The following is a 15980-nucleotide window of genomic DNA, read 5'->3' as shown; positions in this document are numbered from 1 at the left end:
GGCCGGAGCCCCCGCCCCTCGGAGCGGCTGGGAGCAGGAGCAGCCTTGGGCAGAGCCCACGAGGGGGAGAGGCTGAGCTCAAAGGAGTTTCGGCGGCCAGGTGCCAGGCCACGCCTGGAGGTGACCAGTCTGAGGCCCTCCACCCTCCGTGGCCAGAACCAGGCTAGAATCTGGGTGTCCCGAGCCCAGCGCCCTCACAGCTCATCTGTGGTCAGCCTCATCTTTGAGTGGAGGTGACTTCTTGGGACCAGAGCTTTGGCTGTGTTTGGTGGGAACAGGGTGAGATGGGGGTGGACACTCAGGAGGGACCCACGGTTTGGTGGTGGCACAACCTGTGCAAAGCCTGGCATGGCGCATCCACTTGGTCAACTCAGTGGCTGCCGCAGATTTTCAGATTCTAGCATCTTGCATCGTGTTTCTCAAGAATAAGGGGCGTTCTGGGTTTGCAGAGCTGATGTCCTGTGCCCCTGACCATCTGAGTCTTTCAGGGGCCATGCTTGACCCGAGGTCTCCCTGGTCTGCTTTGTTACAAGTTGCCCTCTGGCCACCTGGCATAGCACGGCCCTCCTGTAGCCCTTTCTACCCCGGCATCTCCTCCACAGCTCCTCCTTGGGCCATTTCTTCCTCCCGAATGTCCACTTGGCCAGTCAGCAGTGGGATGCCTTTCCTGCAGGCACTGATGGAGAAAGATGCTGCCCCCTTCAGGTCCTGTGCTCCCTGCTCTTCTCTCTTTTGGCCTGTGAACTGGGGTCTTTGCTTTCATTCCGTGATACCAGGCGCTAAGTTGAAGGTGGGATTTATGGTGAAAGTAGGGATCTCCGCCTGGAGTTCTTTGGTGGCAGCGGAGGCAGAAGTTTGGGGTGGTGTTGGTCTTACCATCTGGCACCGGGCACTGTGGAGGCTGCTAGTGCTCCTGCCTCCGGGTCCTTGCGTGTAACTCCATCTGGTGGCCTCTGGGTGCCTCCCAAGTCAGCTTCTGACCCTCAAGTTTTATCCAAGACAAGGGCCTCATTGAGAGCATCCTGGTGCGATGGTCGGAGGCCCTTTGACTCTGGAGGAAGGCTCCTCAGTCTTGGGGAGCAGAGCCTCTGTTCTTCTAGTTTTCTGTGTGCGTCAGTCTCCCCCACTGTGTGTCCTGAGTGGTTGGGCCCTAGAGCCCGAGGCATCCCGGGTAGACGCGTGGTGGGCATGCATGTCCTGCCCCGTGGCCTGGATTTGAGGCCAGCGCCGCCCGCTTCAGGCATCCCTCCCTGGGCCCCAGGAACTTGGAGTGGAGCTGGAGAATGGGGAGGATGCACACGTGGAAGGTGAAGAGCCTTAGACAGACAGACAGACAGACGGTGGGACATGGGAAGGGGCGGCTAGGGAGGAGGGGAGCATGTGGCGCGGCCCAGCCATAGGTGATAGGAGCCGGCAGCCTCCAAGTCAGGGTAAGGTCACTTCTGGCTAAAGGGAGTGATGGAGGAGGCGGACCTTGAGTGGAAGTAGGAATTTGATTGCAGGAGGAAGGAGGAGAGCTTTGCAGCCAGCCCAGGCAGCACTGGGAGGTTGGAATGAGCTGGCCCACTGGGGGCTGGGGTGTGGGGAGGGGCCAGGCACCCTGATACCCGTGTGCCAGTCTGCTGGAAGTATCTGGGCGCCCCTCGGCTGGTCTGGAGGAGTGGGAGGGGCACCCCTTTGCTTTCCTGGGGGAAAGCCAGGGCCTCCGATGGGGCGTCACCTGGTGTCCAGGCTTCCCTGCGGAGGTCGGAAGGGGAGGAGGAAAAGGCCAAGTCCTCTGCGGTGTCCCCAGCAGCCCGGGTTCCTCCCTGAGGCTGGCAGTCCTGAAGCTCGGGTAGCTGCTGAGGGGTGGAGGCTCTGAAGGCCACCCCCACAGCAGGGCAGGCTCGAGCCATGGAGTCTCTGGGTGATTTTCCAGCCAAGCAATCGGCCCACCCTGGAATCCAGCAACTGGGTGGATGGGTCAGGCCTGAGCAGCGCACCCTGCAGGGCAGAGGGGCAGCCATCTCTGGGTGTGCGTGTACGAATTCTGCTGAAGCCCCACATTCTGGGCATCTCTCCCCCCTCCCCCCCTGGATGGCACCCTTCTTTTTGCTTTTTTATTTTTATTTTTTTGCCCAATACTGGTGACTGAACCTAGGAGGCTCTATCACTGAGCCCCAGCCCCAGCCCTTTTTATTTTTTATTTTGAGACAGGGTCTCCGTAAATTGTCCAGGCTGGCCTTCAATTTTTGATCCTCCTGCCTCAGCCTCCTGAGTTGCTGGAATTACTGGCTTTTTATCTTTTTAATTTCCAGTCTGTCTTCGCCCTACCTCCCCCTCCCCCTTCCCCATACACTTCCTGCATCCCTCTTCAGCGCCCCCTTCAAGGAAGGTCCTGGAGCTCTGTGGGGACTCCCCATGTAAGGGCAAGGAGAACAGAGAACGTTTCCTATTTTGTGATGCGGTTTGGATCTCCCGTCCCACGCCTTGGTGATATTCCCCTTCTCTGCAGTTTCCTATTTTCCCACTTCCCGGCGCAAAAGGCCTTGAGGTGACTGTGGCACCCACCACTCCCTGGTGACGCATGTCAAGAATGCTGACCTTGTCCTCTGACTCGCCCGGGGCCAGCGGAGGCACAGGGCAGTTGGGTAGCGTGCTCCTTGGTGATTGCAGGCCGAATCTGTTATCGCAGACACAGTTACAACTTGGGTCTTTGTGTAACGAGCCCTTCCAAGTGCCGGCTGCTGGCCTCCTTCCCTCTGCAGCGTTTGCCCTAACCAGATTTGCACGCCCAGAAAGAGTCCCCTAAGTCCTTGATTGTTGGAACAGACCTGGCCTGAGACCCAGACACTGACTCCGGACCTGGGTGGCATTGGCCCTTGTCTGGGGCCCTCCACTGTTCCCCAGGGAGGACCCGCTAAGCTGTGTCCTGGAAGCTGTGGTGGCCCTGCGCCCCAGCAGGAGAGCCGGCCAAGAGGGCAGGGGAGGGCTCCTGAGTGAGAGGGATCATGCAGATACCTCTGGGACACGGGTGCTGGCGATGCCTGGATCTGGGTGCCACTTTCTTCCAGGGACGTGACTTCAGACCTGTCCCTGATTAGTACCAGTGGGGCTCCTGCATGTAGCTCCTGCCTCTTGAGGCTCCTGGGAATGCCATCTCCCTGTGGTTTGCTCCTCTGAGGCTGATTTTGCTAGTGAAGGTGCCCAGCAGGACCTCATGGAGTCGGGGATTCTGTGGTGGGTGTGCCCTGCAGCTAAGAGGAGCGGGTGTCTTCCATGGACCCACGGCTGCTGGTATCGCTGACTTAGTGCTCTGTGTGTCCAGAGCCTGCAAGCCCGCCACCCCACGGTGAGCAAGTTCATTAGGTGGAGGGGGATGCAGGCACTGCTGTGATGGTCCTGCAGCTGGACGGGGGGTACCCTGGCCAGGCATCTCCGGAAGACAGGGACACCCTTCTGAGGAGATCTATCTGGAAATGCTTTCTGGGGCCTGCATCTTTCCAGGGAGGTTTTGAGAGGCTGGTGGGCAGTTTGCATCCGGAGGGAGAGGCCTTGCAGGGTGGTGGGCAGCCTGCTCTGCTGTTGGAGAACCGTGGGCCTCGGGTAGGCGTCCGGCCCACTCCAGCACCTCTGCTCGGTCCTGGGTTACTGGGGCTGTGGACGGCTCTTCTTGCTGGGGGACTCAGGATGCAGACAGTGGCGCTGGGCAGGGTTTGGAGCGTGGCTGCAACTGTTGGAACTGGACAGCTAGGTCCTGGGTGATGGGAGGTCACCTGATCCCATAGGCTGGACAGCATGGTCACCACTAGAGATGGCCAGTCCTGCAGACTTGGAGAGCCTGCGGGAGGGGGGTTGTCTCTTGAATGCAGCAGATACCCAGCCTCCTGGCAAAGCTGGGGGGCCCCTCCTCCCACGTGGCTGACATTCTGGGGTTCTCTCCCTGGAAGCTGGGGTCATGTGGGGTGCAGGGCTCCTCTCTGTCCATGGACAGACGGACCACGTGCCTGTTTCTAGGGCCCAGTGCTGACAGCCAAGGGGGCAGGCACCAAGAGCAGAGGCCTGCAGACGGAAAAGCAGGAACCCGGGTCAGGAGGTGCAGGGGGGCCAGAGCGTCCTTGGCCCCAGCCTTTTGCAAGTGCCAAATTGTGCATGGTGCAGAGTGGCCCTGAGCTGGGACAGACCCACCCTGGGCCAGTGGGGAGCGCAAGGGCTCTGAGGCCAAAGCTGGGTGCTCCTTGGTCGCCTCAGGCCCATCTATCACAGAGGCCTGGGGAGCCTGGGCCTGGGGTGGGGGCTGGGGAACTTGGTGCCAGCGCAGTGCATTGTGTGGAGTGGCACTTGCTCTGCCGTGCTCATGGTGGGGGGCAGGGGCCCCTGCCCGCGGGATAGGCATCGCCAAGGGAAATACGAATGTGCAGGTGTGTGCTCACCTGTGGGAGCCAGGGTCTCCCAGCCTGGTGACTTGTGGTCTCCATCCACTGGCTCCAGATGTGCCGGGCCCTGTCATCTTGGTGGCAGGGGAACAGAGCTGGGGTCCCCTCCTTTCTCCACCTCCCACTTCTCACATGCCTGGGAGCGGGGAAGGTCACTGGGGTTTGGGCCGGAATCTCGTTACTGCCCATTATCCTTTGTGTCCAGTCAGTGACCATCACTCTGCGGGGCTGGGATGGCCGGCTGCTCTAGGAATCTGGGTTGACCCCCAAACCCAGGACGGAGTCCCACCTTCTTCCAGGTCAGACTGAGGCACTTGCCCCTGGCTTGGGGGCCTCCCCGGCCAGCGTTGTGCGGGGAGCATGTTCTGCAAGCCAGGCCCTCAGGATGTGGTGGTGGGGTGGGCCAGGGGGCCAGGCTGCTCTGCTGGAGACCTGTACTGGGTTGGGGCACCTCCTGACTCATCCCAGGACACCCAGCATGGAAACAGTCTCCGGTGCTTTCTCTCGGCCCCCGAGGCGGGTGGCTAAGCAGTGGCTCTCTCTCCAAAGCCCTCTTGGTTTTTCCCAAATTTGGAGGCTCTCTCAGCTGCTTATGAGACGGAACGGTCCAGAATTCTCTGGAACCCAGTCCAAGAAGCCCAAGGACTTGTCATCCCTCCAGCCAGACAGACCCACCAGTTGGCCTCTGGACACCCCCAGGCGCCTGGAGGGCATTTCTGGGATCGGGCTGTTTAATCTGGTCTGGACAGAGCCCGGAGGCTCCGCTCAGACGGGACCAGCAGACGTTCTAGAAACTTCAAGTTTGTTGTCATTTTTGAAAGTGCTGCCAATGCCCAGAAATTTAGATGGAGGGACAAGAGGATGACCTCGGTTTAGCGGGGAACATAAACAGGGAGCCCCCAGGCGCCCTACACTCTGCTGGGGCTGGCGTAGACACTGCGGGGACCAGCGGCCAGCACCCTGGGAACTGGCCCTGGCGGGAGACCCCATTCCTTCCGCCTCTTTGTGCTTTTCTCTGTCTACCCTTGCCCCACGGAACTCCTGGGTCTCTCTCTGCAGTCCCCTTAGTGTCTCTGGCCAAAAGTCTAGGAACTCAGGGGACCTGGCCTCCGGGGCAGTGAGACCTTGGAGGCCCTCGCTACAGCCTTCCCTGGCAGAATCGCCAGCCCCTGCCTGAGGTGGCACCTTGGGACGTCGTCTGGGTGGGGGTGGCTCTTCAGCTTCAGTGGGGCAGCCAGCTGGCCTCTCCCTGTCCCCTTCCCCGGTGCTTCTCCCCCGAGGGCCTGGAACTCTCTGGAACCCTTTGCGGCCTGCCTAAGGGTTTGTGGCTTCCCGTTTTCTAGCCTCCTGGAGCCCAGCTGGGGGCTGTGTTTGCTGATCCCCTGAGGCAGGGCCTGGGAGAGACCCCCTGAGAATGGTGGGAGGAGCCAGCTGGGCCAGGAGCCCCCTCTCTGCCTCTGAGAGGTCAGGGGATGGACCAGTCTCACTTTCTTGGGGCAGGAGGAGAGCGGTCAGTCCCAGGCACGGGGAGTCTGCTCAGATGGGCCTCCCTGCCAGCCCCCGTCCCCTGGCCCAGCCTGGAAGATGTGAGGTTTCTGGTTCTGTTGGTGATGGCTGGTCTGTGGGTTCCTAGCTTTCCGGGCCGGGTCTCGCCCCTTCCTGGGGCAGGAAGCCGGCTCTAAGCAGGCTACTAGCCCTACTTTCCACGTGGGTGGCCAGTTTCCCTGTGTGGGCAGGCCAGGCCCCTGCCCTGTGTCCCTTAGAGACTGATATTATCTGTAGTAAAAGCGGACAAGTTTTCCTGGCTCCACACCAGGCCTGGAGGGGCCATGTTCTCTGCTGTCCCCTGCCTGCTGTCCCCTGGAAGGCCAGGGATGGAGTTCTCTGGAAGTCAGCTGGTTTTTCCCTTTAGCTCAACATGAAGTGCCGCTTCCCTTGCTGTCGCTCCACTTGACTCCCGTGCAGAATCCCCTGTGTGCCATACCCAGCCCGGGTGCCCCCCGCACTAAGGCGCCCCCCGACGTGGACCTCCCCACCCTGGGTCCTGCTCCCAGCTTGTCCAGGGGCCCCTGTCCAGGGATTCAGGCTCTGCATCTTGCTCCTTTCCCGGAGGCCCAGGGAGCCTAGAGGTGGTGCGGAGAGTTGGGTGGGCAGGTCCCTGGCTTAGGTTAACTCTGTCACCTGAGCGGGGACGGGGTACTGGGGCAAGGGCAGCTGCAGGGTTGCAGTGGGGAGTTGGAGCACTGGCCCCTCAGGAAACCTTTGAAGAGCTACTCTGGTTTTTATGTCTGGACTAAAGAAGACCCTTGATCAAGGGTTGGGGGCTTGTGGTGGGAGGAGGGGCTTCGTTCACCCCCGGGTGGCCCCTTCCCCTCCCTGCTGGGTGACTCTCCCCACCTGCCTACCCGGCCCAGGGAATCCAAGTCTTGGGGCAGCTGGGGGACCGGAGGGGACACTGGTGAGGGAGCAGCCCTCCCCCAGGCCCACCGTGAGGTCAGGCGGGCAGTGTTTAAATGATGAAGCCAGGCTCCTGCACACAGCTGTCCTGGAACCCCGGAGCCAGCTGTGGGTGGCTGTGGCCTCCCTCTCCTCTTGTGTTCTTTGTCTCTGACCCAAGCCCCAGCCCTTCAGCTGCTCCTCCATGGCTCACAGGCGCCTGCTCTGGCCAAGCCCACCCTGGGCAATCAGAGAGCCCAGCACTGGACGCAGGCAGCCCAGGTCCATGCCCCATGCCTGCAGCTGGTGTCACCTGCTGCTGTGGCCTTCTGCTGGCCCTGCCTGGTGCCGCCCTCCGCTGGCTTGTCTTTGCTGGCTCCTGCTTGCCCCTGCATGGGACGGCCAGGCTCCCAGGCCTGGGGTCTGGTGGGTGGCGTCTGCCTCCCTCGGAGAGACCCATGTGGGTGTGCAGGGCTTAGCACACTTCCCATGGAGGGAGCGGGCTCCCTGCTCTCAGAGGGCTTCGTGGGCCGTGAGGGCAGCGTGTGGCTCAGCTCGGGCTTCACTGTTGTCCACACTGCAATGTTGGGTGAGTCCTTAGCCTCTCTCTGCCTCCGTCCCCATCTGTGAAATGGGGACCAGGGTGCATCTCTGTCTGTGGGTGGTCCTGAGGGTCCAGGCGGCCTGGGTGAGGACTCAGTAGTGCTCCGTCAGAGATTCCGTGTGGCGAGTCCTTCTCAGGGGACAGCAAGGAGCAGGCCTGGCTCCTGCCCCAGGAGGGTGACCGTCAGCAGGGGGAGGGCCACAGCTGCTGCCGGGCTGCGGGCCAGGACCCAGGGCAGGGAGGTTTGCGTGGGGGTGGCTGGGGTTTGCTCTGCCCCCGTGTGTCCTGTAGTGGGTGGGGGACACCAAGTGCACGGAGCCAGGTTTCATCGTGAGTTTCCCAGGCCCTGCTGTGGGACCTTCTCTTTCAGGTGACACAGTTTTGGGACCCTGTGACGGGCACACCCCCTCTTTCCCAGCAGTGCGCGTCCTTCAGTTGGTGACTGCCCCGGAGGCTGAGCAGTGGTGGCTGAAGCTGGACATTGTCCTTGGGTGACTGCCAGGAAGGTGGGGGCAGGCTGGGGCTACGGAGCTGGCGGCCCCGGGGTCTCTCAGCAGAGCTGCTTCCTGTCGCATGGGCTGCTTACAGGATTCCCAGAGCGGGGGGGGGGGGGGGGGGGGGGGGGGGGGTCTCAGTAAGGCAGGGAGCCCATGGGAGGGCGGGGTCCACACCTGGCTGCCCCCACCTCCAGCCTTCCTCAGCTAGAACCACCAGGAGTGGGGGGGGGACCAAAGTCTTTTTTTTGTGGTTTTGGGGATGCAACCCAGGCCCTCGCCCATGGCAGGCAAGCCCCTGCCCCGAGCCCATCCCAGCCCCAACAGTCTGCTTTTAACAAGCTCCTGAAATGATTGTGACACCCGCTGTGAAGGGTTGACCTGGATCCGGACTTCAGAGCTGCAGAGGAGTCCAGGGGAGGGTCCAGGGCGTGGGGTCCTAGCCGCACCGTGCTCCCTGGACGGGGAGGGTATTTGTCGAGGTGCCGACGGTTTCTGGGTGTGCGTTCGATCCGTCCCCCACCTTTGTTTTCTGCCTCGAGACTCCGATGCTTTTATAAGAAAAAAGCCACAAATGTTATTTTTAGAAGTTCATTGTCAGAAAAATTACTCACCCAGACAAACCTCTGAGTTCGGCATGAGAGCTGAGGGGTGGCGGCCTGGACGGTGGAGAGCCAGGGTGCCCGAGACCCAGCTGGTTCTCTCCAGTTCCGGGTCGGGTTCTGGGTACCGTGATCCACCTTGGCTCGGTGGTGCAGGCTGTGGGGGGGCCTCTGTGGGCACTGCTGCCCATGGCAGTTCTGTCCACAGGAATGTGGACTAGAGCTGGGTCCGCCACCTTGACCCAGAAGGGTGAGCCTCTGGCCAGACCCCTCCTGCTGTGCGCCATGTTTGGACCTGATTGGTTCAGGATCAAGAGGGCACGGGAGCTGGTGTCGGGGTACCATGCCCAGGACAGAAGGGACCTTCAGCCCAGCTCTCCAGTCCTCTCCCGGAAGCAGAGGCCAGAGAAGTCGTCTGTCTGGCTCCAGTGAGCACAGGTGGCCTTGTGACTCCTCCACGCTATGCCCCATGGTCCCCCGGTTCAGGCCAGTCCTCAGAGCTCCTGACTCTCCTGCTGGTGGAAGGAAGGGCCTGGCAGCCTGGGGGCCTCAGGGGATGGAGCTTTGGAGGTGGTGATTGGCAGGTCTGGTGTCCCTGCTGCCGCAGGCACGTCAGATCATGGGGCTGAGGGTGCCTGGGTCAGCCAGAGGGGTCTCCGTACAGAGGGTGGGAGCTTGCTGTCCACTGCTCTTTTACAGGGCCCAAGCACAATGAGGGGTCAACTGTGGATGGTGTGTGGCCTGGGACGAGTGGTTACCTGTCCCTGGGAGCAGAGCAGGCAGGTAGCCAAGGCCTCCCTCCGTCCTGCCCTGGAGGCTGGCTCTGGGCCTCCCCTCTTGGAAAGAAAGCGAGTCCGAGGGAGGTCACTGAGCCGGGCCCCTCTGCGCTGCTGGGGACACAGTGTCTTCTGCCTCAGGAGCATTTCCTCCACCCTCTGGTGGTGACAGCCAGGTGCTCAGAGGCTCAGAGAATAAACACAGAGAGAGGGGAGTGAGGGCCAGCAGATGAGCAGAACCACTGTGTGAGATGGGGAAGGGTCTGGGGACAGCGGGACCCACCCGGGAGGCTCCAGGGCGTGGGAGCTTTGGGCAAGGCTCAGCAGAGGGAACACGGCACACCCCCCCCCGGGGCTCTGATGGGCAGCGCCCCAACCTCGCTGGCTCTCGGCACCCCATCTTCCCTCAGTGCGCAGGGGTCCCTCCAACCTCTGCTCCATCCTTTCTGTGTCTCCGTGTCTCCTGTCCTTAACAAGTGGAGGGACTCTTGTGACTGGGTTTGGAGCCCACCCGAACCCAGGATGGTCTCATCTTGAGGTCCCTAAGCACGTCTTCAAAGGCCCTGTTTCCCCCTAAGGTCACTCAGGTGCCCAGTGGTAGGACTTGGACATGCATTTTAGGGCCACTGTTCTGTCTGTGGCAGCAGCTGATCTTGGGGGAGCAGAGTGTTCGGGGCTTGGGGAGCCCGGAAGCGGATTAGGAAATCAGGCCCGGACGTGCCAAGTTGTGGGGCTTGGGTGACCACTGGCTGCCTGGCCTGCCTAACGAGGGCCAGGTGGTCCTCCTCTCTCTGATCCTTTGATGGCTGCTGCCTGAGGTGGCGGCTTGTGCCGGTGGACCGAGGCCCTTCCCCCTGTCTACCTGCCCCCTGCAGAACCCTGCTTGGTCCAGGCCCCAAGGTCCCCGCCCCTCTCCCTGGGAGAGTGTGGAATGGGGCTGGGCACTCATTGTCTCTGTGGGCAGATTCCTGCCACGTCCAGCCTCTGCCACTGCGGGGACATCCAGCCTCTGCCACTGCAGGGGTGCGGTCCAGACTCCCTCCCAGCTCTGCACAGGCCCAGAGCTCCGCCTCCCCTGCAGGCGGACACCCTCTCCTGGGTCCCTCCCGCTGCTCCTCACCTCTGGGCTCCTCCTTCCAGGCAGTCCCCGGGAGTCCAGGCTTCCCACCCCGCCCAGAGCCTCACCTGCCCTTTGTGGGGTGTCCTTGATGGCTTTGTGGGGTTTCCCAGAGCTGTGCGGGGAGCCAGGAGGGTCTCAGCAGGAGGAACCCCGGGCCTTGCCAAGCCCCCACCCCTGGGCCATTTGGAATGCCCAGGCTCTCCCTCCCTGGCAGCCCCTTCTGGAATCTTCTCAGTGTCCAGCCGTGGCCTGTCCCACGCAGCCCTCCATCTCCTCCTCTGGGTTTCTGGGACCCCCTTCTTTGGCAATCCCCTCTAGTTTTTGAGGGTGGCAACCAAGCCCACCCAGCCCTCGAACTCCGACCCGTGAGGCTGGCTGGACAGGCGCAGGGCTGTCCGCTCACAGCTCTGTCCCCACCTCCGCCACAACGTGGAGAGCATGGTCTGCTCACTGAGGGTTGGCCCTGCCCCTTCCCTGGCTCTGAGGCCGGCTGTCCTGGGCGCTGCTCTGACCGGAGCCTGAACTCCGCTCCCCAGGGTCACCGTCCCCTGTAATTAGGTCGCAGCTCATGCTGGCCTGGGCCTCCAGGCCACAACACAGAGCCCATCTGGCCTCGGTGCCCCTGGCTGGGTGGCTGATGGAGGCCTCCACCTGGCCCAGGGCCCCTGCTGTTAGGCCTTTTTTTTTTTTTTTCTCCTTCATTTTTAAACTGCTTTTAATATTTTCCCAGTAGCTGGTCAGGAGAAGAGGGAGGGTGGCCTCCCTGCACATCAGGAGTGGCTGCCACCAGCCGTGACCAGTGGCCAGGCTGGGAACAGAGGAGGAGGGAGCGGCTTGGCCTGCACACTGGGCTGCACACGGACCCCGCCTGGCGCTGTCCGGTGCTTGGGTGGAAACAGGCCGAGGTCACCTTCCTCAGGGCCCGCGTCCTGGCTCTCTGGGCTGCAGCAGGGCCTTGGAAGTGGAAGCAGTGGACTGCAGGGGGGTGGGAGGGCAGGCCTGAGAGGAGGACGGTGGCCGGACCCTCCTTGGGGCTCAGTTCTCTCTCCCCAGAAGGACCGAGGAGGCCACAGGCAGGACCCTGGCCGGGTTTCTGGGCTGCCCGGAGGATGTGGGTGGATTAAAGCTCAGGAAACCTGCTCTCCCCTGGGACCTGGGACCTCCGTGGCCTCAGGGCTCAGGCTGGAGTCCTGTGTTGAAGCCCACTCTCTCAGGGGCTCCCTCAAGAGCTGCCCTTTCCAGGGGACCTCTGACCTGCAGAGGTCTCCTGAGCGCTCCCTCCCCGCGGCCGGCCACACCCACAGATCTTCACTTCTGCTCTGAGCTGCCCTCTCACCCGGCCGCCCCACCCTGAGCCAGGAAGTTCTTCGCCTCATCTACCCCACGCCTTATCTACCCCACATCTGTCTTCTTGCTGCAGCTCCAGCCCACTTCCCTCCTCCTGATCCTGGGGAGATGGCCTGCAGCTGGTTTGAAAGGGGGAGGGTAGGACCTGTCCAGGCGTTGCAACCAGTTGTTCCAGATGTGCTCACGTTCCCCAATCTGTAATTTAGGAGAGAAGAAAGGGAGTCCCGCTTCTTAGAGCCATGTTTACAGTCAGCCTGGAATGACCCCGGGGCTGCCAGATGGGCTGCAGGAGGCAGGAGGCCGCACAGAGGGGAGCCTTTGCCTGGAGGCCAGCGGCTCAGCGCTGGGTGAAGGGACTTCCAGAATCAGGAGCTGGGCTGACTGTCGGGCGGGGTCTGTCGAGGCTGTGAGGTGTCTACCCAACCCTGAGCGCTCCCTGAAGCCAAGGCCCTTCTCAGTTGGGGAGTCCTACCTGCCACAGGCGGGGGTGACCACGTGACTTATTGCCCCATGGGACACCTAGGAGGAGCTGTGACGATTGGCAGGGAGGCCACTGGGAGCCCGGGAACTTCCCAGGTAGGGGACACACATGGACACCTTGATGTGGGGGAGGGTTGGTGGCAACCGGGGGGCCAGGCAGCAGAAGGGACCAAGGGGGCCAGGTGTGAAGCCTGGTGGCAGCTGGTGGGCTGGCCAGGGCCCAGGGGACTGAGGCTCCTCCTGCCAGGTGGCACCGGTGTCCCTTCTAATCACTGTTGAATCAGAGGCAAAGAGTGGCTTCAGGCTGAACCCAAGGCCAAGAGGTTGAGCGGGATGGGGAGGGCCATGTGGGCGTGAGACCCGCCCCTTCCTATTTCGCTGACTTCCTGTGGTGCTGGGCACAGAACCCGGGCCTCACATGCACTGCCACAGAGCTGCACCCCAGCCCCCTGTCCCCTTTCTTCTTTTTATTTTGGACACCAGGGATTGAACTCAGGCACTCAGCCCCTGAGCCACCTCCCAGCCCTCTTCTGTATTTCATTTAGAGACAGAGTCTCACCCAGCTGCTTAGCACCTTGCCGTTGCTGAGCCTGGCTTTGAACTTGCCATCCTTCCGTCTCAGCCTCCAGAGCTGCTGGGATTTCATGCTTGTGTCATTGAGCCGACCCCTTGTCCTCTTTCTTTCCCGATTTCTCTTGGTGCCTGGGAGCCCAAGGCTGTGGAGCCCAGAGTCCGACATCAAGGTGTCTTGGCAGGGTCCCTTCTAGGGGCCTGAGGAACCCTCTCTCTTCCATGCCTCTCCAGCCTCCGGTAGATGAGGGCGGTTCCCGGTGATCCCTGTGTCTCCGTCTCTTGTCTTCCCGTGGCCTCTGCCCGTGACTCGGTGTCCACTGCTTTCCAATCTCTGGGTTAGCACGGGCCCACTCTAATCCACCGTGGTCTCAGATTCTCACCTTAATGGCACCTCGAGATCCTTTTCCAGCTAAGGTCACACTCACAGGCCCCAGGAGTTAGCCCTGGGTGTATCAGGGGCGGGGACACTATTCATCCCACTTTTGGCAAACCCAGGGTGGAATCCCGTGTCCTTCAGACACTGTAGCAGATTTTGGAGGCAGTTGTAAGGGAATCTGATGGAACTCCTGGTCCATCCTGGGTTGATGAGATGGTGTGGCCAGGCTGGGGAGGGCGCTGTCCAGCCTGAGTCCTTGTTTCCCAGGTCATTAGAGTTTTATTCCAGGGAGAAGGGAGCATAATGAAGGGGCGGGGGTGTAGCTCAGGTAGAGCCCTTGCCCAGCATGCCCAAGGCCCTGGGTTCCCTGCCCAGTACTCCAGAAAAAAAAAAAAAAAGCCAGAGATCTTATGTCTCAAGAGCAGTGTTGACCACAGCGGCCACTGGGCTGCCCACCTGTTTGTGTCCTGCCTTCAGGGACTCAGGGTTTCTGAGCCCAGTTTTTGGAAGGAAAGCTGGGGACCGCCACATCCCCCAGGCCAGCGGAGCTGAGGGGAGGGCCCCTTGCACCGAGCTGGTGAGTGTGCGAGGGGAGGAAGGGAGAGGGCTTGCTTATTTCTTTTGGCCTCATCTGGGAAATCCAGCCGCAGGCACGTGACGTTGTAGACCTGCTTGTTCTCACATCGTCCTTCCAGAGCCGGCCAGGCCTCCCGGGTGGGGGCTGTGACAGGCAGGAAGGACTCCATGTCTTCCTGGCCCAAGGGTGCTGACCACAGAGAGGAAGAAGCCTCCTTCTAAAGTCCGTGGAATAAATCAGAGAGGTGGACATTACAGTCTGGGCCGAACGGCCTTCCCTGCTTCCTCTCCAGGAGCTGGACCCTCCTGGCAGAATCAGAGTTCCCCGTGACACTACCTGTGCCCTCCCAGGAGCAGAGGGAGATGCTTGGCCTGTTCCTCCTTGTCCAGGGGACACAGGCGGGGACCTCTGTGCCATCGTCCTGGCCTGAAGGCAGGCGTGGTCTGGTGAGAGGCAGGGAGCAGGGGTTCGTGGACCGTGACCCCTGGTCTCCCCAGGTCCCATGTGCAGATAGGCCCACTGGTCCACTCCTTGCAGAGTGGGCTGGCGCTGGAGATGGCTGCTTCTGGCCTCTGATGGCCCTGCCAAGCCTGGCTGTGGGGACGGCAGGGACGGGGGCAGAGGGGAGATCCTGCGCTGTGGGTGCCGCCACCCTGGTTCTCCTTCACGCTTCAGCAGGTTTGAGGTGTCGCTGGGACTCTTGAAGGAGGGAGCACCTCCTGTATGTGGGCTTGGCCCCCTGCCCTGCTCTTGTTATACAGTGTGGCCCTCCCGGGGAGCCCAGGGTGTTTGCTGCCCTCCCAAGCGGGCTCCGCAGTGGCTATCTTTAAGCCCTTCCTGAGCACACCCCCCCAGCACCCCATCTGCCTCCCCCTCCCTGTCCTACGAAGGCCTCCCTCCCTCCACCTGCCTGGCATCCACCCTCCTCCTCCACCCAGCCGCCCAGGCCTCCTGGCGCAGACTGTGAGACCACGGTCCAAGCAGGAGGTGACCCCTGGGATCCCTGTGTGGGGATGAGAAGGGAGCACAGTGGAGCCCTGTGGGCAGCTGAGCTCAGCCCCCATGGAGCCCAGGGCTGTCCCACCTGCATGGGGGAGGGAGCTGGGTGCTGGGGGTCCCATCTGGCGCCAGGGCCCAGTGTTAAGTCCTTCCTGCCTTCTGCAGGGGTGGGCACCAGGGAAGGCCCTGTGCAGAGAAGCAGAATCAGGCCAGGTGAGGCCGGGGGTGTGTGGCCTCAGCCACCCTGGGTGGTGCATGTGTCAATGTGCATGGCCTCCCGCGGCTCACGCTCAGCACAGGGCACTTGTGCCAGCCCAGTCATACTGCTGTGGGCCGCCCCTGCGCCCGTGCTCTCTTGCCCTGATAACTCCGATAGCACGTGATGTGATGCAGACGCCCGGACCTGCCTCTGCCTCCTGTCTCACTGCCCCCCGTCCGCTGACACCCAAACCTCCAGAACAGGTCTTGTTTTTTTGGTCTCATCCCTTCTTTGAAGTTCAGGCCACATGCTGAGGTGCTTCTTGGGCCTTCGCTGCCTGTGGCTTTGCATCGATCACCCCAGGAGCCGGGGAGCCTCACAGGCAGGCAGCAAAGGCTGAGGCCCTGTCCGTTGCCCACCACCCTTGCAGGGCAGCCCTCGGAGGAGATAGAATGGGGCAGAGGTCAACTGAGGCTGCGGCCATGTGCCCAGGACCTCCCTCCACATGCTTTAGCTGTGGGCCAGGACAGCACACTGGGCCTTGTCTCCTGCTCCTGCTCTATGCCCTGGGGTCTCTGGTCAGGCCCTGGCTCCTGGGCAGCCAGTGTCTTCAGGGACAGACCTGCTGCACTGCAGCAGGGGACTCTGACCAAGGCCGGTGTCCCAGAGCCTAGCGCAGAATTCCGGCTGCTCCCTCCTGTCTCTCCGCCCACCCTCTCCCGGGCACTGGGTTTCTTTTGACCTTGGGCTGTAACATTTCTGTACAAGACATTTGTCCCGGGCTGGGCAGGGCTTCGTGGCTCTCCTGATGCTGCCTCCCCCGACCAGGCCCATCTGTGCACCAGGAAGTGCTCGATCAGGTTTCAGGAGCCGGGAGAGGCTTGCAGCCTGCCGTCAGAGCAGGGCCTTCACAATGGCCCCTTGTGCAGGGCACATTCCTCCCTCAACAGGCCCAGATCCAGGCCGCTCCTGATTCGGCCCC

At 61.9% G+C, this 15980-nt stretch overlaps 1 protein-coding gene across 3 annotated transcripts in view; it reads left to right on the top strand.

The window, feature by feature from the left end:
- Positions 1–15980, top strand: part of Septin9 (septin 9) — a 140815-nt gene that overhangs the window by 55807 nt on the left and 69028 nt on the right. The gene's annotated exons all lie outside the window — the stretch shown is intronic.

This window comes from Callospermophilus lateralis, chromosome 11, assembly GCF_048772815.1.
Source record: "Callospermophilus lateralis isolate mCalLat2 chromosome 11, mCalLat2.hap1, whole genome shotgun sequence".
NCBI classification, from domain to species: Eukaryota; Metazoa; Chordata; class Mammalia; order Rodentia; family Sciuridae; genus Callospermophilus; species Callospermophilus lateralis.
The sequence above is the reverse complement of the archived record's forward strand: the minus strand, read 5'-3'. Positions and strand labels throughout refer to the sequence as shown.